This window comes from Lygodium microphyllum, chromosome 4, assembly GCF_053477565.2.
Source record: "Lygodium microphyllum isolate KBCC chromosome 4, Lygodium_microphyllum_v1.1.10, whole genome shotgun sequence".
NCBI lineage: Eukaryota > Viridiplantae > Streptophyta > Polypodiopsida > Schizaeales > Lygodiaceae > Lygodium > Lygodium microphyllum.
In genome coordinates, this window is record NC_141138.1 from 133,654,719 (window position 1) to 133,679,606 (window position 24,888).

Sequence of the window (24,888 nt, forward strand, 5' to 3'; positions counted from 1 at the left end):
TACCACAGTTCTCTTTCATTGCTTAAGATGCATTGCCTTTGAGGAAGAGCCTACCTATACCAAGCCATGAAAGGAAAATGACCTTAGCTGATGGAGCTCTGGCCAAGTTCCAAGAGGCTTTTCAGTGCGGTTTATTCTGATATTGACGAAAAAGCACGAGGTGATGCAAATGTTAAATATGCCTGGGATGGCAGTTCGAGGCAGGGTGTTTCTGGAATAGTATTGCATGGGTTTGGGCAGCTAAGGGTACCAAAAAAATGGTGCAATCTATGGCATTGATGTATATCTCACTCCCGAGGAGTATTCTCATGTCAGAGGACTGGGCGATAATCAGAAATATGGCCGATGTGATTGAGGAAGTCCGAGGTCTGCTGAAGTCGGTCAATTAGGAGAAGGCGGCTTTTTGATATGCAAAAGTCGCATGGTATGCTATTAAAAGGGGGAAAAAGCAAGTAGGCAGAGTCGTGAAAAGGCTTTTCCGTTCAGAGAGGAGGCGAATCCTGTTTGGAGGGGAAAGCGATTGAAAAAAAAAGCTTACCTGAGGCTGCGATTGGGGCATGGAGGATGGCAGATCGGCACACTCAACAGCATTTGAGACCATGACTAAGACTCTTGCTACTACACGAAAGGCAAAGGGCGCATCTTCGATGATCCAAGACAGGGGTGCATCTTTGATGATCTAGATTGGCAAAGGCGCATCTTCGCTGATCCAAGACGGAAGAGTGCTGCTTTTAAAGCTCCAAAGAACACAAAGAACAATATGTTAATACATGTACTACTTGGGATTGGCATGCTCTGTCTTCGTCCTTGCATGGGTCCTTCTGACCTTATCCATGTCAGCCTTGTCCCTGTGCTTGGGGATGTTGGTGAGCAGAAAACAAAGTCGACAGAACATTCAGTGCAGGAATTATGAACATTGAATCTTACACCAAATCTATTGGCTTGTCGTGATGCAAAGGCGCGTGAAAAATCTACCACAGAGAAGCTTTTACAGTTTTGTCATGATCTGATCCACTGCTCAATGCTCTAGAAGTTTGCTCATATTCAAGGCCAACCCTGGACATAGTAGCCAATGCTGATTATGTTTACCCAGAACTATGGCAGAAAAGAAATACACTTAGCTGTTTTAGTTGACAAAGCTCTCTACTTGCATAAGAGTGAAAGCAAAATCCAGCTACCTTATCGTACTTTCATGGTTGATTTTCAACATTGAACAGACAATAAAGAGCAATTTGAATCCATGAACTTCTGGGTCAGTTGCATGACCATATTTGTAAGTCATATGCCATCTACAGCTATGCTTATAAATTCTTGTTGGTTTCTGGCAAGCATGTAAAGAAGTTTAGATTTATGATGCATCTGAAGCAACAATTTTGCTATGGTAACCAGCATTAGGCAGCTCTGACTGAATCTTGGAGTTCTCACTCATCAAAGAAGACAAAAAGAGAAAAATAAACCAACTTGTGTTAGAAAACCTGTATCTTTCTTTCATGCTGGAATGAATACTTGTCTTTATTTTGTCAAGAGAAGCTTGCCTGCGTTTTTTTTCTCATGCTGATATGTAAGAAGGAGCTTCGAAGATCCATATGATCATTATAGCAGAAGGATCTACAAATGCTGCAGAATTAAATCGAGTGGCCTAAAACCATTGGATTAATTACATCGGAATTCATCTTATATTTTGTAAACATCTTGGCAGTAATACAATTGTTACTTGGCCTTATTTCTTCATCTTGCTTATTCATCTATTTGATGTTTTATCCTGAAATCTATCAAGGTCTTCTGAAGATGCGACTTTGCTTTCTTAAACCCTTCGACACCGGTCTTGCAGCATTGGGCCTTATGGGAGGCCTTGTGGGGTTGGAGCTTGGTTTGTGGAAATGGGTCTCCTACAAAAAAAGTTATTGGGAATGGGGGCTTTTAAACACCCCGGGTGGCCTACGCGGAAACATGCCTTAAGGAAGCCCCCTTATGGAAGCTTCCAAGAAGCTTTAGGAAGCTTCTGCTTCCCCAGGAGCACATGGACCAAAGGAAATTCTTGAAGAGTGTGGGGAGGAATATGACGACAGGCCGATTACAATGATGGAGAGGAGGATTTGTGATGGCGTCCTCAGCCCAGAGGTGGCGGCGATCTTGGCGCCCTCCACAACACGCGGCAGCCCCCACAGCAGCACGGCGGCTTCTTCTTGCACAGCAGCCTCCTGCAGTCTTTTCCCCCCCATGCAGTCTTCTTTCCTCCCTACTCCAAGGCTAGGGAGGGTTTTTATAGCCCAAAGGGGTGGGGAGAGAAGCTCCCCCACGTGGGCAAATGCATGGCTTTCCCCCCTCCCTCATGCAGCCCACATCTCCACCTAGCCCATCCTTCCCCACACTCCCTCTCCTCCAGCCATGCATTCGGCTGGGGGAAAGGGATAAACTTGCATTAATATTATCCATTTTGCCCCTCCCAAGAGGGTGTTTCCCTGTGGTTATGCGAATTTGAACCCCCGGGCTCGATTTGCCAATGCGGAGGTTCCATTTTCACACGTTCGGGTTACGGATTAAACTGTCAGCAATTTCCATACAGAAGATAACCTTGCACAAGGTTTACGCGGTGTGCGGGAAGTCAAGTTGGGTAATATTTTCGAGCGGGAATATTACAAAAACCTACATTTAAAAAACAAAAAGTAAGCAACTTAGATATTTATTGTATTTTGAGAATGTATCAAGAAGTAATATATATGAAAATAAATAGCTTCTAATATACCTGCTCGCATTGTTGAGGTAGTACGAATGTGTCATTCTTGCCTTGGTGAAATTTTGCAGAGTCAATCACTACAAAATCACTTGGATGACGTCTAATTGTGCAATGCTCACCCATTGTTACTACTTCTTTAAACCACTTCACATCTAGTACATATATAAAAAATCGCCTAAAGTCAAGCTTCAAAATATCTTGGATCAAGCCACAATAACCTTCCATGGTGCCATTGGTATCCTGGAAGTTTGCAAGGATACCACAATCCTGGGTATTTCTCTTATCATCTATGCGTTGAGTTCGAAAATTCTTGTCTTCACACCAAATAGCATTGAACAATGTGCACTAGTAGTACATTGTTGAGATCATATGAATGGTTTAGTTAAAGATGAAACATGTGAAATTATTATATCATATATAATTAAAGATAATTTAATTATAAGTATGTCTCACCTTTGATAAGAAACCTTGTGCGTATTCCCACTCCTCTTGCGATATATCCATGGCCTCCTCTTTTTCCATCTTCTCATTTCTTCATGTAGCCAATCTATATCAATATGATGTGGAAGTGCACTTAAATGTTTTAGATATGGGACATTATGTCCATGTCTAGCACAAAATGCTTGCCTTTCGCTTACTCTTCTTGCCCTTACTTCTTTATATAGTGTCACCCATTTGCTCATTGCTTCGCTGTTAAGCACACAAAATACATTTAACTTACGAAGTTCCTCTTTCATTAGCACTTTGCTCCTTCTTTTTTCTTGAGATATTATAAAGGTCATCCTCAAATCTTCATCATCTTTCCATAGTCTTGGTAAAGAGGAGTCCACTTTAGAAAGATATTTAGATATTTGTACAAGGGATGATTGTACTAACCAACCCTCAGCCATGCTTCCCTCAGGCCGTGCATTTTGCCTTACAAAATCTTTTAGGATTTTCATAAAGCGCTTCAGAAAAAACATCCACCTTGCATGAACTACCCCACAAATTGCGATCTCATCAATTAGATGTACGAGTAAGTGTACTTGAGTAGTCAAAATGGAGCGAGAAAAAGTTTCCTCCACCAAAAAACCACCTCAATGGACAATAATCAAGCCTCTTGCAATGTATTTGGATCGATTTCCTTCAAACTCAAAAATCTATCAACATGCAATTGAGAACGATGATTAGTTTTCTCTATAAATTCAAGCGGGTTTACTACGTGATGTACGTAATATGTAAACTAAAAAATAAGTGTAATATATACATATCTCACGAGCTTACCCATCTTGTAAATGATATCACGCACATCTTTCGAAACACAATGGGATATGCTAGTAGGAAGGATGAACTGTATGTAAATATTCATACATTGTTAATTAGTCTACATAGTTACTCCACTAATTAATATATTTATGGCTATGAAAATCCTTACATGAATCATTTTGTGCCAATCATAAGACTTCAAACCAGATAGTTGCTCCACACCTTTTTTCTTTTTCTTTATGAAGGCTCCCTTGAGGCATCTCATATATCCTGTGGGAGTTCAAAAGCTACATATCTGTTGCTTCACCATCCTTTCTTCGGTCTTCGATAACATCCAAGGTGCACGCAATAACTCGATCTTTCCTCTGAGTCCGATTCATGGCCAAGCTCGTCTCATACGTCCAATGCTACATAAATCCTCCCTTGCATTGACAGAATCATGAGCCCCGATTAAGTGATCCCATAATGTAGAGGCAACATTCTTGAATATATGCATGGGGTGTAACAGGTGATTGATCTTGAGTTCAGTCCAATATGGGAGACAAAAAAATATAGAGAATCTAAGGCACAAACAATATATTGTTTCTCGTTCTCATAATGGAGTGTACTTTAAAGACAAACAAAAGAAGTAAACTAGTTACCGACTCGTGCGGAGTGGAGGATGATCATTGGCGTGTGATCAACTGTCCTTCCAATCTTGAATGGCCAGAGATTGTGGAGTTCTTCCATTAGTGGGGGGGTGCATATTTGGGGTGGTCAATAGGAAGAAAACGATGATGATTGTCATAGATAACCTTCTTCAAGCATGTCGGTCTAGAAGAAACCAGAGAGGAACCGCAAATTGGACATGCATGATATCCTGATGTAGTTAAACCTATAAAAACAAGTGGATTAATGATGACATATATTTGATTAAGGGTAAGAATGAATAAAATAGAGTACGCAACTACCTGAACACTCTCCATTGCTTGGAAAGTCATGCATGGTCCACAACAACATACCCTTTAAAGTGAAATCTCTAGAGGACAATGATGGACTCACATCTTGCACCTCAATACCTCTCCACAGCATTTCTAGCTCCTCGATCAAAGGCTCTAAGTAAACGTCCATGTTTTTTACTTTGTGTTTTTCAGGAATCAAAAGGGACAACATTACATGTCCTTTTTTTATTGCCATGGACGGAGGGATATTATAGTTCACCAATACCACTGGGGCCATACACTATATGAGGTGTTTTTGATGCCAAATGGATTTATTCCATCTAATCCTAGACCAAATCTCAAATTTCTGGGCTCTTCTTTGAAAGTAGGCCACAAATTGTCTACGTGTTGCCAAGCTGGTGTGTCTGAAGGAAGTCTCCACTTTCCATCACTTGAATGGTGACTAGCATGCCATGACATGAGTCTCGCAATAGATTCACACTTAAGCATAAGTTGAATACGTGGAATAATAAGAAAATGTCGCAAAACCTTACGAGTCACATCCATTGATTTCATCTCCTGGTTGTATCTTGGTTCATCACAAATAGGACACTGTGGTGCAGATGCATGATCCCCATGAAAAAAGATGCAATCACTGACACATGCATGGATTTTAACGTAATCGAGACCTCCAAGAGATGTCAAGAAACACCTTGCTTGCTCCCTTCTAGTTGGTAATTTATTTCCATTTGGAAGCATTTGTGACAATAACATGCATATATTGTGCAAACAGAGTTAATAAACCACGAATATTGGCTAGAAGCATTTATGAATTAATATCAAATGATACATACTTCAATAATGCATTCAAGCTAGCATTACTCCATCCATAAATGGTTTAAAAGTTCAATATCTCGAGAGATGCACATAGAACAGAGTATGCGCAACCTTCGTACAATGGAGTTTTCGACGCTATGTATAGCGGGTCATCTCTCTCTCTAGTGGCGTTCTCCCCCCGAACCTCATGGGAAAATAAATTGTGCACCATGTTGTCCAAAATCTCTTCCTCCAAAAATTGATAGGGCATGTGAAGAGGGTTGTTATCGTCGTCATCAGCCTCTACTCTTCTTGAGGACTCTGCCTCCTCACGTCGACGCTTTGCAGCCTCTTGACGCCCTGGAGGGACCATTTGAGGATGTGGTACCGCATCTTTCTCAATAAGAAAAATGAGGTTTTGTTTAATGGTGAAGATGCAACATAGACCAATAATATTTGTGCAAATAAAGTAGTAAAAATTACTGGGTCTTTTTCTTGGTCCCACTCTCCGTACATGCTAAGGTGTGACATTGTGATTTGACATGCTCGAAAAAAACATCCTCGACAATGATCACACATACATTTGATTTTCCATCATAGCCAAGCATCTCGATTGTGAAAACACAATGTCTCATCGCCACTGGAGGATGTACTGTTTGTTGACTCAACATATCCCATACTAGTAGAAGATAATGACATTATTACACTTGAATCATAAGGACAATATTTTGATACTTACAACATGGAGACAAACATTTTGATATTGAAAGACTAGGAAAGTCATGTTGATCCAAAAACAACCATAAGCTAGTACTTAATCATTTTAATTGTAATTGCGTATCTATCAGCGCGTATAATATGTTTTATCTGTGCATATAGATATGCAATTACACACGCTTACAAACGCACTATGCAAATATTAAAAACATTAAGAAAAATTTGTGGCTTTCTTTTCAAACCAGTGCTTTCTTGCGTTTTTTGCGTGTTTTTTGCAGTTTGAGCTCTACATCACTAATCATGTCTATCTATCACTTCATAAAGATAATGAGGAAAGGAAATAAGAGTAAAAAGAGAACATGAGGAAGGAAGAGCCAAAGAGTAAAGAACAAGAGCCAAACAGCAAGGAAGAGAAGAAGAATCAAGCAACCTACCAAGGGAAGGGAGAAGGAGGACAAGGAGCTTGCAACCTAGTCGCCACCCGTCGGAACAAGCAAAGAAGGTGAGTTCTTCTTCTCTCTCTCAATCTTGTTTGGTTTCTCTTTGTCTGTTTGTCTCTCTCTCTCTCTCTCTCTCTCTCTTTACATGCTTTAGACTGTCATCTATGGAGGTTTTTTGCGCGTTTTTTATAACAACTTGCAAAATAATGGTCCGATTTTGCGCATCTGTCAGCGCATCTAGATGATAATGTAGACGCGTTTTTAGACGTATATATAGACGCGCTGATAGACACAAATATAGACGCAGGTATAGACGCAGTGTGTAATATGTTTTATTTGCACAGGGTACTAATGGATTTTTGCTTATGTAGATATGGAATCCTGGATCTTCCAGCACTGATCCTGAGTTGGAACGCATGAACAACACCTTAGCGGAGTTTTCTAGAGGTTTTAGTAGTTTTTTTGGAGGTTCTATAAACAAGGAGCAATTCATGGGGGAGATGACCAGTTATCTTGGTCACCCTTCCACTGCTGTAGAGGAGGTTTTTAGTGTCATGTCTGGGACACCTATCACATCTCTGCCTAGCACTGCCGCACAAACACCAAACCTTGGCATACCAAACCTTGGTACACCTCTACTAACAGGTACTCCATGCACTATGCATACACACAGATCAGCTGATGCACAGGGATCAGATGAAGTACATGGATCGGCCAAAGCACGTGCATCTGCAGAAGCACACGCATCAAGTGAGGTAGAGGGTAGTGCCCATCAAGGGAGGAGGGAGAGTCGTGCGGGAGGACGAGGAGGTCGAGGGCTTTGTGGGGGTTGCCTAGGAGGTGGCTCTCGATCACCCTCACTGACAAATGAGAGAGGTGAGCCTCCACAAATGTACTACTCTGTCACAGATGTTGGTGGTATCTTGCATAACCTTGAGGGGAGGGAAGTGATAGCCTACTTGAGGAGTGTCGTGCATGCCACATACAAAGATTGTATGATTCCCTTCAAGCACCAAAAAAATGGTTTGTGGCAAGAGGTATTGCGGGCAATAAATAGAAGGTACCCTAATCCCGAGAATTCACAATTCTTAAATGATTGGGGACGGTCAAAGGTGAGAGACGGGCTTCATAACAAGAGGTCTCACCTTATGACGCTTGCCAAGGAGTCACTACGGAGACAAGAGCAGGGGCACCCTGGATATGGCCAACCACCCAATTGCCACCGCAGGGAGTGGAAAGAGGCCAAGAAGAGAGCAGCAGAGAAAAGGACAAGTCGCCAGCATGCACAGGCACGACATATCCAGATGGCAACCATGGGATTGTCCCATTATGGATCGGGTGGAAGGGAGTCATGGGAGGTTGAGTTTATAAGTATTATTTGATTTCTTTTTTTAATTAAATTTTGTAATTTGTTTCAATTCAATATGTAGTGTATTCTAATACGTTGTATGTTAAAATTGTTTTGTATTATCATACCGTTGGTAGGATGCCTACTCCTAGAGAGGTAGGCTACTATCAAGGTCATAACCGGGCATCCACTTGGCAGCATTTCTACGAGGAAGGACTAATCATGGAGGAGCAGTATAATCGTGCCATGAGGATTCCACAACCAGAAGATGTATGTTTTATTTTTTACATGAAAAGTATAGGTAGCTCTAATTTATTATTTGTAATGGTATTTATATACCTTAATCCTTTGTGTAGGCGAACCCTAATGCAATTGAGGATAGCAAAGGGGGGACTAGCAGTAGCGGTGGCGGCACCAACAGCGGTGGTGGTAGCAACGATGATGCCTCTTTGGAGGAGATGTAGAGAAGCCCCATGCATGCATGCCTCCCCTTGGCTTGTAGTTTTCATTTTTAATATGTATTGCTTTTAGCTAGTGCTTGTGACCATGACCATACTTGAGGTCACAAGCACTAGAACTCCTCATGTAAAAACCTTTTATCTATATATATATATATATATGAAATTTCATGTTTTACATACATTATTTTGTTTTTAGTACAGAAATCTTCGAAATATGTACAAATGTTTCAGCATAGTACGCTCATCATGTGTTATTATCAATATATGGACTTTGGCTCTCCACATTCTTTTGCTTTCAGTATAATAATATTTCTCTGTTTTCCCTAAGTATACAATTTGATGTTGATGGGGGAAAAAAAACCAGAGACCATGTGGCTTGCAAAGCCACATGCTCTTTGGTTTTTTTTTTCATACCTTTGTTTTGCGCATCTATCCGCTCTTCTAAATTGCAGGAAAAATGTGCGTCTATAATCGTCAAAAAATTGCAGAGTACACACCTTTTTAGACGCGCAGTTATACACGTGTATAGACGCAGAATATGAATATATCTACTTTTTTATAAATATGATTATATATTTATGGAGCGCATCAATAGGCGCGTCTATATGCACGTGTAGTTTTCACTGTAAGTGCGCTTGTAGATGCAAAATTTTAGACGCGCCAGTAGACGCGGTAATAAATGCACCTGACATTTTTAAAAACAATTCAAATATTGCATCTACAAGTGCGTCTATGGAGCCTTTTTGTTGTAGTGAACAACAACTACTACTACTACTATAATAACAACAAACAAGAAAAGAAGAAAAAACTACTACTACTACAACAACAACAACAACAACAAACAAGAAAACTAAACAACAATAAACAAGAAAATAAAAAAAACTACTACTACAACAACAACAACAAACAAGAAAACTACTATTACTACTACTAGTACTACTACTACAATCATGACTATGGCCACGACTACGACTACCACAACAACAACAAACCAGAAGAGAAGCCCTCTCCCTCTCTTTCTCTCTTTCCCTATTATGTTTAATGTTTTCTCCCTCTCTCTCTCTCGTTCCTTCTTTCCTTTTCTCTCTTCCTTTCCCTTTTTCATTTCCTCTCCCTCTCTCAATACACATGATTTTTAACAAAAAAAAGTAAAAGAAAAAGAGAAAAAACAAAAACAAAGGAAGAAGGAACAATGCACTTGCCATAAAGGCACCAAGATGGATTCGGCGGCTCCTCTTTGCGACGGCGGCTTCTCTTCACCCTCCATACAATTCCTCCTCTTCTTCGCAAATGGCGGTGGCGGCGATGAGAAGCTTTCCTTCTCCCTCTTTCTCTCTTTCTCTCCCTCTCTCTCTCAAATGCAAGATGGAGTTCACTCTCCCTTTCGCTCTCTTTCGTTTGTCCGCGCAAAATAACACGCTCGGGTTTCAGCCCACATTTTTTTGTCTAAGCACCATTGCTATTTGCCTGGCTATTAGCATCGCAAAGACGCTGCTATTTTGCATCAGAAAGCATCGTCGCTATACCTCCATATCCTTGTAGTGAAAATCCCTTGCGGGCTAAAACTTGAGCAAGGTCCCACTTAGGGTTAAACATGTCTTTTGTAATTGGATAAAAGGATAAGCCAATATCATGTAGAGTGAGGAATTAAGAAACCATCTGAGGGAGAGAGATACATAATCAGGGAGATGAATGTGGTCTTTGGAGAGGCTTTGCATTTCTTTTTGGTTCTCTTTACTTTTCTTGCATCTTCTAGAGAGCTAGCACAAAAGAGTGGCTTGGTGCTTTGGAGGACCCTTTAAGAACTAGTTCGGCTTTGGATTTCTTGTGAGCTCTCTATATTTTTCTTGCATCTTCTAGAGAGCTAGGAGAAAAGTGTGGCTAGGTGCTTTGGAGGAGCCTTGTAGAACTTGTTAGAGATAAATCATGTGTCTTTGTAGCCTTGTGGATGCATTAGGTTTATTGGAGGGTGTCTTCCTTTTTCTTGATTTCCTTGTAGAAGACCTTGTAGAGAACCTTGAGAAGAAGATTGGGGGTTAGAACTTAGAAGCATGTTCACGTGAAAAAATAGAAAAATAAAGTACAAGGTAAGGTATGTAAGATATTGAAATGATCACATTTTGGGGGGAGGGGTATGCATAATACAAGCGACCTCTACTTTGGGAGTGGAGGGATATAAAGAATACAACCACTTCCATTTCATTCTTATGAACTTTTCAAATGCGAAGTACTTTTCAACATTGAGGTAGGGTGGGAGAAAGAAAATGATTGAAATAACATATACATGGGAGAGGTGAAGAGTGCAAGGGAGGAAGAAAAGATCATAGGGGCTCATATACATTTAGATGAATATACTTATATATATATATATATATATATTCAACCAAAAAATTTTCACATACATGGGTTTAACCCTTGGAATGATGTAGCAATTCAAAGAAATAGTTTGCATATCCAATTGGTGGATGATAGATGTCCTTGACACAAGTGTGGGCATATAAAGACTCATTTGTCCATTCCCTCATAATGTAACATAAGAAAAATGTTGTAATGATGCAAGAGAGTGGGGTACTAATCCACATAGACCTAGTACTTTTCTCAAGGATTTTGTCTCTTTTTGACCTTTCCCTTCCCTTCTTCCTTGAAGAGCTACTTGTGACAAGGTCATAAAAACTTGAGAAAATCACATTGTACCCTTTACATTCGCCCTATTTTGCATCATTTCAACCATATTCTAGCCTACTTACCTTCTTCAAGCTGCTTATCAAGTTCTTAATAGTGTGATAAAATCATAATGTAGCAGTATATCCCCTCCCGTCCCCTTAGGCCCAAACTTATGTTTTGTTGATATCTTTCCTATCAATTTTTGCTATTTTAATCTTTTATCTTTCATCCTTTTGCTTTCTACCTTTTCCACTTACATGGCTAGGATTAAGCAAACAAATCCCAAAATGGGTATATTTAAAGAAGGCACAATAGAAGCCCCAATAGAAGACCTAAGAGAAGATCTAATAGTTGTTCAACCTATTGCAAGTCTGACTCCAATTTTCAAGAAGAAGAGAAAGTCAAGATGGTACCACATGAAGACATAGGATAGAAAAATAGGAAATATCTTAGGAAGTAACTTGTCGTGTTACTTTTTAGGGCACCCTTCATAAGCCTTAAAAACGGCATTTGTTACAAGATTACATGCTATCCAAGAGTGGAGAATTGTTTACAAAGTGGGAAGTAGTGGGAACTACATAGTAATAGGAGGTAGGAATAAACAGTGAAGAGGATATTCTACCTTTGATGTTCACTTCTTGTGTCTTGTTCTCAGTTGTAAAGCAAGATTAAGAGTGTATTGAGCCTTAGATTGCAAGTGGAGTGGTAGAACTATAAAGAGATTATGCATAGTAGATTTTTTTCTAACTTTCTATTATATTTTGTTAGCAAAGTACTTAAGGGATCCAACCTGGTGCTGCATACATGACTTTTTCCATCTTGCTTAGTTTTTGATCCTCTTTGGATTTGTGGCATGACACAATTTCCCTTTGACATTGCTAGTGTACCCAGCATGAAAACCACATCCTAATTGTTAGTAAGATTAGAGAACCACCACTTTCACCAAGTACATCCTCAGAGTAGTAATCAAATTTAGCAACAACAGTAATACAATCTCAGCAACAATAGATGCTACAATAGATGTAGTTTCACACTAGCAAGCATTATGAAGTTACAGCTACAAAGGCCATGGAGGTGGTAGAAAGCCAAAAGAAGGTCTTTGATGGTTGCAATTTTTCAAGCTATCTAAATCTTTATGAGTTGAAAATGGAGTTCTTTGGTGTACTTGTGCATATGATGGGCCAATACTTTCTACAACAATCAGTAACTTCTTCCTTGAAGCACTACATCAACAAGCTCTATGATGTAATTACTATTTGGCATGCCTTCAAGAAATCCTTTAAGAAAGATTACTTTCTAGAGAATATTGTGATAGATCCCAGGCACAATTTTTGTGAGTGGATACACAAGCCGAACAAGGGTTTCGAGCTTCTACAAGAGTCGAGAGTAGGTTTAATGAGATGGTGTAACATCCCTTCCCCCCCCTTTAAAACATTCTCTTGATTGGAAATGAAAGGGATGTTTTCCCTAGAAATTGTTACTATGTTGGTTGCTTCAGTTGTGGTTGATTTCCCAAAGGAATAATCAAGGAAGGATGGCGCTAGCTACCCCCCCCGGCGAACCGCCAAACCCTTACGAAGGGGGTTGTGAATCCGCATCGGGAATGTGGACCGAACCCACCGCGAGAGGTCTCTCCGTGGAAAATACTTGATGTAGGAGGACACTTGGGTGCCAATGGGGGCCTGGCCGTAAATCCCAATGCCTCTAAGCCCTATACAAGTGTTCTACGTGACTCGAGATGGGATCTCGAGGCCTTGATACTAGTTACAAGGTGGAATCTTGGGAGGATAAACCTTTGGGTTTTGTTGCTAGGAAACGGAAGGATTTTTCTGCGGAGGCAGAAAGGAACACTTAAATCTCCTGTGTGGGCAGGAGACAAACATTAATCTTAAGATAAGTTAAGGAAGTGTTTGATCTTGTTATAACTTGTCTTCATGTCAATACCCTAAATTACGTAAAGGAACCTGTGACTAATGGGTTAACTAAGGAAGCTGCTTTTATGTGTCAAACATAATGTTGTAGGTAATTAGATAACTAAAACAACCCGCGAGGGAAGCATGGTGGATGTGACCAATGGGTCTATCCTACGGAAGGGTGGTCTCGGTTAGCCGAGAGCTTTCCTCAAAAGGAAATTTTAACGAGGAATGTTAGGGAAGGTTGGATGATGACCTTAGACAATGTTAGTTAGAACCCTGATTCATACCATTTTAGGGGACTGGAATGGGACTATGCCCTATGGGTAGAGAGGTCGAGCGATGCATCCCTCCCATTTCCCATTCTCTTTGAACCAAGTGCAGTATGAGCCTGCTTTGGTCCAGTTGTATCTATGCAAAGTGGAGCGGCTGTCGACCGACGCTAGAAGGATGTTAGGGAGACTTGACTGCTAGGAACCTGGACTTTAGGTCGATCCTAGTGGGAACGGCCGGATAAGTTCTGTTGCGAGGCAGACTCGAGAGACCCTAGTTGGCAAACCCCGTGTCATTCCATCCTTGGGAGTGCCGGGGGGCATCTTCTAGATTGATCTATTGATGGGCTACTAAGACGTGTCCCTCAATTTGAGGGGTGGGTAGGTTACAGATGGATGCTATAGGTCAAGTGGCCTTAGAGATCAAGAAGATTGAATTATTTATATAGGCTTTTGATTGAGAGCTTCAAGTGTAACTAGGGAAACTTTTGAAGGACACGTTGTAGCCTATGGATCTAAAGATTGATTGGCATGACACAAAGGATGTTGCCACCACTTTGGTGAAGCAACAGATGTGGAAGTTTAGACTATAGAATGGCATTGTTTCTCTTGCAATTCCTCCTATTACTATGCCTTCTACTATCCCACCCTTGGCTCTTTTCTTTTTCTACACTTGTTATGCCTACACCTTTCTTGCCTACCACTTCTATACTTGCATCCATCTCTATGCTTATGCCAATGCCAATTTCTATGGCTATACCACCAACTTCTATGGCTCCAGTGCTCAAGAACAATGGTATGTATAAAGTAATTACAATTTTAAGAGATCAAAGGCTTGATTTTTTCAAATATTCAGGGCCATCTACTACACCTAAAAGAGAAGGTCCTTCACAAGAACCTCTAAGAAGGGACAATGTTACGAGATATATTTAGTGTAACAATCCTGAGCATCTATGTAGGGATTGTGAGTTTTCAAGGATGCAAGAAGAATTTTATTTTTTTTTGGGGCCTTGAAAATAAAATATTCTTAACAAAGATTGATATACCTATGAAACCAAATTTTGGTAAAGGAGGGATGAAGCAGACTCTTGAGGATATGGTTGCATGAAGTCTATATGTAGCTAGAGGTGATGCTTCTACCTATGGTATGCAGGTTGAGATGGGATCACAAAGTAAGAACTATGTACTTTTACATTGGATAGACCTCACAGGGGTGAAATGTAGTAGTAAGAGTTATCTAAGTCAAGTTAGAGCATATGGAGAGAGATTGGCCACCAGTGGATGCTTACCCTATTTATTCATACTTAGTGAAGATTTAGGGAACTCAGAGGAGAAGAGGGGATAAAGTGATGATACTCCTAGTACATCAAAAAAGACTAGAGGGGGCAAAACTACTACTCTTCACTCTAGGACACTCCCTAATGAGCAAGTTATTAGATAATGCACAAAAAAAGGAGAAGCAGGATGTGCAATCCAAGGAACAATGTGACTATAAGTTCATTTAGACAATAAGAATGCTATGGACCTCAAGAGAATACTTGAGGATTATATTTTAAATAATAACGTGGAGCTCAATCTTGGTGGCAAGATCTTGAGAATTGCTAAGATGGAATTTCATGATGAGATCATCAATATCATAAAGAGGAGGATACATGTAGTGCAAATTGTATAAGGACAAGGTATTGAGATTGACGAGTTTCTTAATGAGAATGAGAATGAGGCTCATCATGAGAAAAATGGTACTATATGTTTATCTATGGTTAAGAAGGATTAGAGAATGCATTATGTAGATGATGATACACCTATACTAGTAAACACTATATTGGTGAGTTTGGGAATCTCCCAATTCCCATTTTTTGAATACTAAAAAGGTGGCACCCGGGTAACATCCCCATAAGTTTCTCAAAACCATATGATGTGACCTATCATTGGAAAGCTCTTGAAAAATGGAATATATTGAGCTATAGAATGCTCCATTTAGAGCTATAGTGTTCAAGTTATGACAAATCCAAAGATTTGACCATGTGTCCCAAACTTATGGGAAATTCCCATATTCCCCAATATGGTGTTAGTATCTTGTAGAGGCACTTTTCTATACTTCATTAGGCATGTGCTACTACAAAGACAATAGTCAAAATAGGGGAGAGGGATAACCCATGTATTGCATTGCTTACCCATGGGTCTAAGATTAATGTGATTCTGCATAGAGTCTATGAGAGTGAGAAGTGGCCAATTTATGTGGATCACAGTTGGTGCATGAGAGCATCAAACAATAAATTAAAGGATTTGTATACTATATGCTCAAATATTAGGATATATATAGGTAATGTACAATATTATTTCCATCTTTTGTAGGACACTTACTCATATAATGCCATATTGGTTCAATCATTCATTATGGAGACATGCATGGAGAGAAATGTGATAGATGATGGATCCATTTATATGAAAGTTCATAGGAGAGATTGGATAAGGGTATTTGAGTTCAAGATAATGCATGTATATTATTCTCAGAACATAGATTCTTTACATGATGCTCCTCTACCTATGACAGATATAGATTTTCATTAGGTACCATTGTCCTATGGGATGACGGTGGTACAAGGTGGAATCAATTCTTGCCTCTTGGTGGTGTAGTTTTTTCTTCTAGCTTTGTTGGAATTTGAAATGGTAGTTCTATTCCTTATTAGAGGGTTTCAGACATGCCTACAGTTGCCAACAAGCAGCACATGCAAAAGGAGATCAAAGTTTTTTCTTCTAGCTTTGTTGGACTTTGAAATAGTAGTTCTATTCCTTATCAAAGGGTGTCAAATATGCCTAGAGTTGCCAACAAGCAGAACATGAAAAAGGAGATCAAAGCATTCAGGGAGACTGGTATTTTGCATGATGATGAGTACATCAATGGTATGTATGATGGCATAACTTGTACATATGAAATGGTAAAACTTGAGACCATGTTGAAAAGTGAGGACTTGACTTGTTTTAGTTTTGTCCTAGTGCATTGCATGGACATACATTGTGTGATTTCTACATTTATGCAGCGAGAGACTGAGATATCTCAACAAATAGAGCTGAGTATTGAATTACTTTAGCAAGAAGGAGAGATGGCCAATTGTTTTCAACCATTAACGTTCTCTTGAGGTCTGAGGTATCTCAAACAATAGAGTATAGATTCGATTATTTTCAATCCACAAAATTGAGTATGATGCATATGCAACATAACTTGATATTAAGAGATCAAAAAGGGGATAGGGTTGACACTACATATAACAGTCAAGTCTCTACTCTCTAATGCAAGGTGAAACTTATCATACCAAAAATATGAATTACCAAATGAATAAATAGCATAACCTACAAAAACCTCAACAAAATCATCCACAATTGAACTTGCACCAACATTTCTAGTCGTCACCTTGTTCATTGGCTGCAAATATTGAATAAACCTAACAAAACCATTCTTTGTAGGTACAACAAACCATTTCTTTGAATAGGTTGGAAAAGATGGCTCAAGAATCCCCATTAGAATCCTCTCATTTTGAACTTTATAAAATTTGATAGGTGCATCTTTAGCATTAGATTAGGCTAAAGATTCCAAGGAATGTGGGGAATAGAAAAGGTAAACATTCATGCTACAATCTTAGCATGGAAACACCCGATCTCCTATGGGTAAAAACCATATGACATTTCATGCTTCTTTCATATATCCAAAAGCACTACCTCTTTGTAGGAAGAAAACACTTATCTTTTTAAATTTTCAGCTCTACTAATATTTCTATTGTAAATTAACTTATGGCCAATATGTGTAGGATCCCTCAAGCTTGGCTACTCTTCAACCCACCTCATCTACTCATGACTATCCAAAGGTAGTGGATCTATAACTAGTTTAACTTTCTTGTCTACAATCCATGAAAACCCATGAAAAATCAATTGGGCCTTGTTTGAATGTGTACTTTACTGCAAGGGGGCCACAAGCTTAGTTGCTCATATGATGAATGCTATGAACAAGGTCTTATATGCAACTACATTCTTCCACTAATCATACCATTTTTGGATGATGTGCCTATTAAAGGGTATGCAGAGGAGGAAAAGGATGAGACATTGGATGCTTATAGTTCTAAGGTTTTATTGCTAATAATAAGTTTTGGATCATGAGAGGATCTTGGCTAGGTTTGAAGAGGTAAATTTGACCTTATCAAGGTTGAAATCAGTTTTTAGAATGAAGAAGGTGCATATTGCTTGTTATTTATGTGGTTACTATAGCAAGAAGCCATCTTCGGCTAAGATGGATGCTACTAAGAATATTACAAAGTTTTGCACTTAATTTTTGTAGATGAGGAGGTTTCTTGGAGAGTACATGTTTTACATGATATAGATTCTATATTTTTTCCCATGAAGCAGATGTATTGTATCAATTTCTTCACAAGGGGAAATTTTTCTATTGGGATAAAAGGCATGATAGAGCTATGAGAAATACTTAACCATTATTAAAACTTTCTCCAACTCTCAAGAAGGTGGATTATGCTTGTGGGAAGCCTATAGTGACCATAATTGATACTAGTCAAATTTGGATTGGTTGGGCCATTGGTCAAGTTGATGAGGAGGGACACATGTATGCAATTCATTTTGGAGAAAAGGTCTTAAATGAGAGGCCATGTAGGTATCCAACAAATTAAAAGGGGGATTTGGAATATTTTGATTGCTCTAAAATGTGATAAGGAATATTTTTTTACTGCTTAAGTTATAGTAGAGACTAATTGTTTGCCTCTATTAGGGCTTGTTGAGATGTAGAGAGAGAAGATATGTAGAGAATCAAGTGGGAGAGAAGAGACACACCATGTACACTTCCAAATACTATTTCATATTGATCACAATCTACATATATATAGGTGAGACATAGTCTAGATAGGGTGAGCTATATATAAGGTGGCCTAGTCTAGATAGGGTGAGCTATATATCTCTCCAAAACCCCCACTTAAACAAAGGTCTCTAGCTACAAATTAGAAAACTCTTGGGGAGAATAAGAGAAAAATTTGAGCTCCTATATACAAATATACAAACATGATCAAGAAGGATTATTGTGTGCATGTAAAGTAAATCTGTGTATGTGATGTGAAACTGAATATATATGCACAAAGGTGGCCAAGAGGTCTAAAATGTATGTGCAGATGTGAAGTGCATGGTGCCTACAAGGAGTATGTATAATGGCACTACAATGTCATAGTAGATTAATTCCCAAAGATTCAAGTTGAGACAACTCCAAGTTTCGAGCCAACTGTGTGAAGGGTGCTTCATTGAGTCCTTTGTTGAATATATTTGTAGTCATTTGGTCACTTGGACAATGTTCAATCATGATTGTGCCATTCTTTAATTCATATCCAACATAATGATAATGCACTGCAATATGGTTAGACTTGTTATGTTGAATATAGTCTTTCGCAAGACTAATAGCACTTTGGTTATCACATCAAAGTGGTGTGCTAGAGAGAGGAGGATGGCTAATATAAGATAGAACTTGTGAGAGTCATACTAACTGTGGAGCTGCTTAAGATGCAACTATATATTCAGGCTTTGTAGTGGAAACAACAACACAACATTTTTTCTTACTAGTCCAAGAAGAAAGACAACCATTGATAAAAAAATAATTTCCACTTGTAGGACACATAGATAAGTGAGAGCTTGCCCAATCTTCATTTGTGTAACCCAAAAGTTAAAGTTAATATAGAGAATCAAAGTTTTGTTGGTGTTGATAAACCAACCCAAGATCTTTAGTGCCTTTCAAATACTTCAAAACTTATTTAGCTGCACTCCAATGCTTAAGGCATGGAGAACTAAGATGTTGTCCAATAAAATTTGTAGAAAAAAGAATGTCAAGGAAAGAATTTAAGCCAACAAATTGTAGACATCCAATAAGATTAGCAAAATGTTGATGTAGTGCTAATTGTCCATTGTGTAAAAAGTGAGAGTTTTATAGAGCTCGCAAGACAAGGAGTACTAGCAGGATGCACAAAATCCAAACCAAACTTGTGAATAATATCTTCAATGAACTTTGTTTGACATAGTAATAAAACATCCTTTTCTCTATAGCATTGAATCTGAATACTAAGACATGAGTGTATGTCTCTAAGATCCACCATGTCAAATGCAAAAGATGAAACCTTCTTTTTTTGTTGAAGGAAGTTAAGATATTAGAAACAAGTATGGTATCATCCACATATAAAGAAAGAATAACAAAATTATCATTGCAGTGCTTTACATATAAATTAGGATCTAAAGAATAAGAGATAAAACCTTTTTTTCGAAGGAAGAGATCAATCTTTTGATACCAAGCTCATGAAGATTGTTTGAGACCATAGAGTGCTCGATGAAGTCTACAAGTAAGATTTTCCTTATGCTTGAATATAAATCCCTCTAGTTGCGCTATGTATATCTCTTCCTTTAAATTGACGTTATGAAATGAAGTTCTCATATCCAATTGGTGAACCTCCAAATCAAAGTCAACATTAAAATCTAACAAGATCCAAATACTGGTAATACTAACAACAGGTAAGAAAGTTTCTTGATAATTAACTCTTGAAATTTGTGAGAAACCTTTGGCAACTAGCCTTGCTTTGAATTTGTCAAATGTTACATTTACTTTTGTTTTAGTCTTATCAACCCACTTGCATTTAATAGTAGTACGTCTAGGTGGTAACTTGGTTAGAACGCATGTCCCTTTAGAGAGAAGAGATTCATCCTCAACTTCCATAGCCTCATGCCCATGTACCTTTAGAGAGAAGAGATTCATTCTCATTTTCCAAAGCCTCCTACCTATTGTTCCTTTTGTGGGGATGACATGGCATCACTATAAGAGATAGATTCTTAGCAAATACTAAGAGTATTCTCAATCATAATAACATCATAAAAATGACAACTACCATGCTCATTATAAATTGGAAGATCAATGCCAAGGTCATCAATCATTAGCAATAATATGTGCAATTCGTGAATCCTAGTTTTTGAAGATTCATATAGAAAAGAAAAAGAAGTGAGTAATGACTTTGTATCATTAACATCCTCTAGTAACCACGTCTACCCAACATCCTTTTGAGACCATGTGATGTCGATAAGTTGCTAATTGAAAATAACATCACAACTTGTGACTACCTTCTTGGAAGATGAATCACAAGACTTGTATCCCTTAGAAAATTTTGAATATCTAATGAGAATAACTTTCAAACTAGGAGGATCAAAATTTCTCGAGTGTCTTTGGATACATGAATATAAGTAGTACATCCAAATATTTAAAAATATGAAACAGAAGGAGTTTTATCTATCTAATTTGTAATTAGTATTTTACCAGAATGAGCAGTCATAAGAAGATGATTTTGCATAAATACTGATGTTAAGACTGCTTTAGCTCAAAAACATTGAGCTAAGCCAGCATGAATGAGCATACATCACATGACATTCACGATAATCTTGTTTTTAGATTCTACAATACCGTTCTATTGAGGAGAGTCACTAAAAGGATATAGAGGCATATCGATGGGCATTTGCGACACAGAGTAGCGGCATCACTATTTGCATCACAAATGCATTTGGGATGGTACTCAGAGAAAGAAAAAGCAGGTGAAACCGGAGCGTGGCATTTCACGAGAAAGAGTTTGAGAGAGAGCGAAAGAGATTGTGGCTTTAGGAGGGAGAGGGAGAGGAAGAGAGAATGAGAGAGAATGAGAGCTTCTCACTGCCGTCGTGAAGAAGAGGAGGAAGTGCACAAAGGAAGAAGAGGGGCGGTCATGAAGAGGAGATGAATAATCCATCCTCGGGCCTTTTTGTGGTGAGTATATTGCCACCTGTTGGTTTGTTCTTGTTCTTTCTTCTTTTCTTTTGTTTGTTTTTCTTGAGAATGAGGTGCATTAAGGGAGAAATAGAGAAAATGAGAGAGGGAGAAAAAGAAAGGAAAAGGAAGAGAGAACACGAGAGAGAGAATAAACATGAAAGGTAACAAAGAAATAGAGAAAGAGAGAGAGAGGGGAAGGGAGAGAGGAGAATGAGTGAGAAAACATGAGGGGGTGGAGAGAAACAAAGGGAGGGATTGTCACGAAGAGGAGAAGAATAATCCATCATTCTCTTGGTTTTTTTTGTTCTTTATTCTTTTTTTTGTTTATTTTTCTTGAGAATGAGGTGCATTGAGGGAGAAAGAGAGGAAATGAGAGAGGGAGAAGAAGAAAGGAAAAGGAAGAGAGAACGGGAGAGAGAGAGAATAAACATGAATAATAACAAAGAAAAAGAGAAAGAGAGAGAGAGGGAAGGAGAGAGGAGAATGAGTGAGAAAACACAAGGGGGTGGAGAGAAACAAAGAGAAGGGCAACAAAGAAAGAGAGAGAGAGAGAAAGAAAGATCGGAGAAGGGGGGGAGAACATAAAACGAAGAGCACAAAGAAATGTGAATAAATTGTGTTAGGTTAGTTAGGAAACTAAAACTATTCTTCGAAGGAAAGGGGTGTTTAAATTTCCCATGGATTTTTTATACAACAAAGTGGTCTTGATTAGCCAAGAGAATTCCATTAAAAATTTCAAATGCTAGATTAGGTCAAGTTAGGAATGATCGAATGTCAACTATCCTAGTGAGTCATCTTAGATCCAAATCAATGTTATTTTAGGCGCCTGAGTTGAGACTAAACCTTATTAATAAAGCGGTTGACGCATATTAATCCCCTCATTTCTCACTCTCTTTAAACCAATGCAATGTTCTACTTAAATTTGAGAGATGATAGCAAAGTAGTTATCTTAAGCTAATATTAGATAACCATGGTAGAAGACTATAGTCACGATTAAGGCTTGCTTTAGGTTGATCCTTGTGGGATTGAGGTGGAGCTTTCCCTATGAGAGGTAGACTTAATTTGGATGAAAAGGGATCAATTTGTACACACCTTAGATTGACTTTATGATCTTTCTACATTATGAAAGGTTTTGGATATAGAATGGCATATATTGCTTTATCAATGCCGATCATCTTTCTTATATTAGAACCAACATTAACTAGATATAGGGGATAGAAAATCTAAAGTTGTTTAATTTTATTTTGAATTAATCTACGGTTAACCATACTATTAATGTATCTAATTTCCATGTACCTAAAGTTGTTATGTGTTTTAAACGAAGACGTTTTAGTTGTTAACATTAATTTTATTGAGTTACAAGAGAATAAATCCCTTCTTAAACAAATTAAAAAGGAAAAAAAGAATGAGAACAAAAACCAATTGTTTGTCGTATTGTAGACAAAATGGAAAACGATGATGGTCATGATGTTCAAGATTGTGAGACGTATCTTAATCAGTGTGTCCCATGTCCTTGCTCTCAATGTAAGCTGGCAATCAAACGAAAGCGTCGCTTGTCTATAGAACACGTGCGACACTTTGGCGAGTTCCAATTGAAGATCATTGATCAGGTGATCTCATAATTTGACCAAACGGTAAGAAAAATGTGTATCAGCCATGCCTTATGTTCAAAAAATAATTAAATATCATATACAAAAACATTACACGTGGCCATAATTTTATACAAGGAGGCAACGTCTCATCCCAAGCAGGAACACACCTATTGTGGCTAGTTAGAAGAGTTCGTGGACATACGATGGATGGAGTGCCTAAGCCAATCCACCACTTGGAAGGCACGACCCAATCTATACTGTCAATAGGAGACAAGACATGCAGTCTTTTAGAATTTTCTCCAAACTTGGAGCCTGAGATGGAGGCAATGAATGATGCATTGATGCCCATGGATTGTGGTGTCATGGCAAATTTTGAGCAAGAGAGTTGATGGCAAGCCAAGGATTCAAACACCATTATAGATGAGATGGAGTATTTTTGGAACTTGCAAAGTGTTATCTTAGGGGATTACCGTAGCTTCTCCATGATCATATTCAATGTGTAGTGGTTCAAAGTGGTACTGGAAGGAGCCAAGGCAACCGTTCGACAAGGTCCATCTGGATTTCTTGAAGTAGATTCTAAAAAAACATGGACAGATCTGCACGACACATTTCTCTTGCTCGCCCATTGTAAACAGGTGCGTGGGCTATTTTTTAAATTTTATTACGATAGAGATATGCCACAAATGTTGATTCTCTCTTGTATGTGATTTTGAACATGTAATTTTCTATCTAAATCCCCGACAACCTCGATGGTGGTATGTTGTACATTCAGCTCCCTCCAAAGTGTGAGAGTGTATGATGAAAGTAATATTCCTAGTGTAGATGATGATAGTATGTAGATGGAGGGATAAATATTACAAGGGGTGGAGGTCAAAGATGGCTTGGAGTGTGTAGAGGAGACAAAATCAAGTAACGATGATGGAAACAGAGAAGGCCAAGAACTCTTTGAGAATGAGGTGGATTCATCCTTTTTTGGTGACCTGTCTATCGACCTTCCAGTGTATGCAAAGTTTTGCTAGGATACTGACATGGAACTATAAGCTACATCATACTTGTAGCATCTACATACTCAATTCGTTGATGAATCACTTATAAGGGTACTTTAGAATATGCATTTTTAAGTAATAATCTTTTTCAGAGTTATATTATTGTTCTTTACTTCAATCTTTATATTGATTATGACAACATCACTTTCTGTATGTGCAAGTGACCTTTGACGATATTTGGAGAGTACGATGAGTCGAGGGATGAGCGACGAGGAGTTGCAATAGATATTCACACGTATGTCTCTAAATTAGATGACATAGAAGTTTTGATGTTGTGTTGTTACTCAATGAGATGAATACAAGGATAAAGTATTTTTGTAATGCATTTTTTCTCAAATTTTTCTATCAAATACTCCCATAGCTTGTCAGGTTGAAAGATCACATACATCAAGCATAAGAGATTCTTAAAGAGCACAAAGAATAAAGTGACGAGCTGCTTTGTCACATCTGACCCACTCATGATAAAGAGTTTTTCTTTATTCAAAGATAGGTCCTTCAGCAAGCGTATTATCATGAGTCTGATCAGTTGGTTGAGGCAAACATTCATAGTTATCAAGAACAATATCATGCAAATCATCACCTTCAAGGATTAACAATATCTTTACTTTCCATTCAAGGAATCCTTGTCCTTGAAAAAGTGAAGGATTGAACGTTGTCCAGAAAAAATCCATCGATGATTATAGAATTTGACATATTTGGCTGAGAGAATACGTACAATATGAGATCACAGAATCTCCACACCATATATGAAACAATGACAAAAGTATAGCAAGTCATACAAAATATATACTATAAAGAAAGATATTTTGTTCAAAAAGCATACTTCAAAATAAAGAGACCCAAGATAGACAAAACGTGGGCAAGAATAAAGCAACTCAGAATAGACAGAATGTGTGGG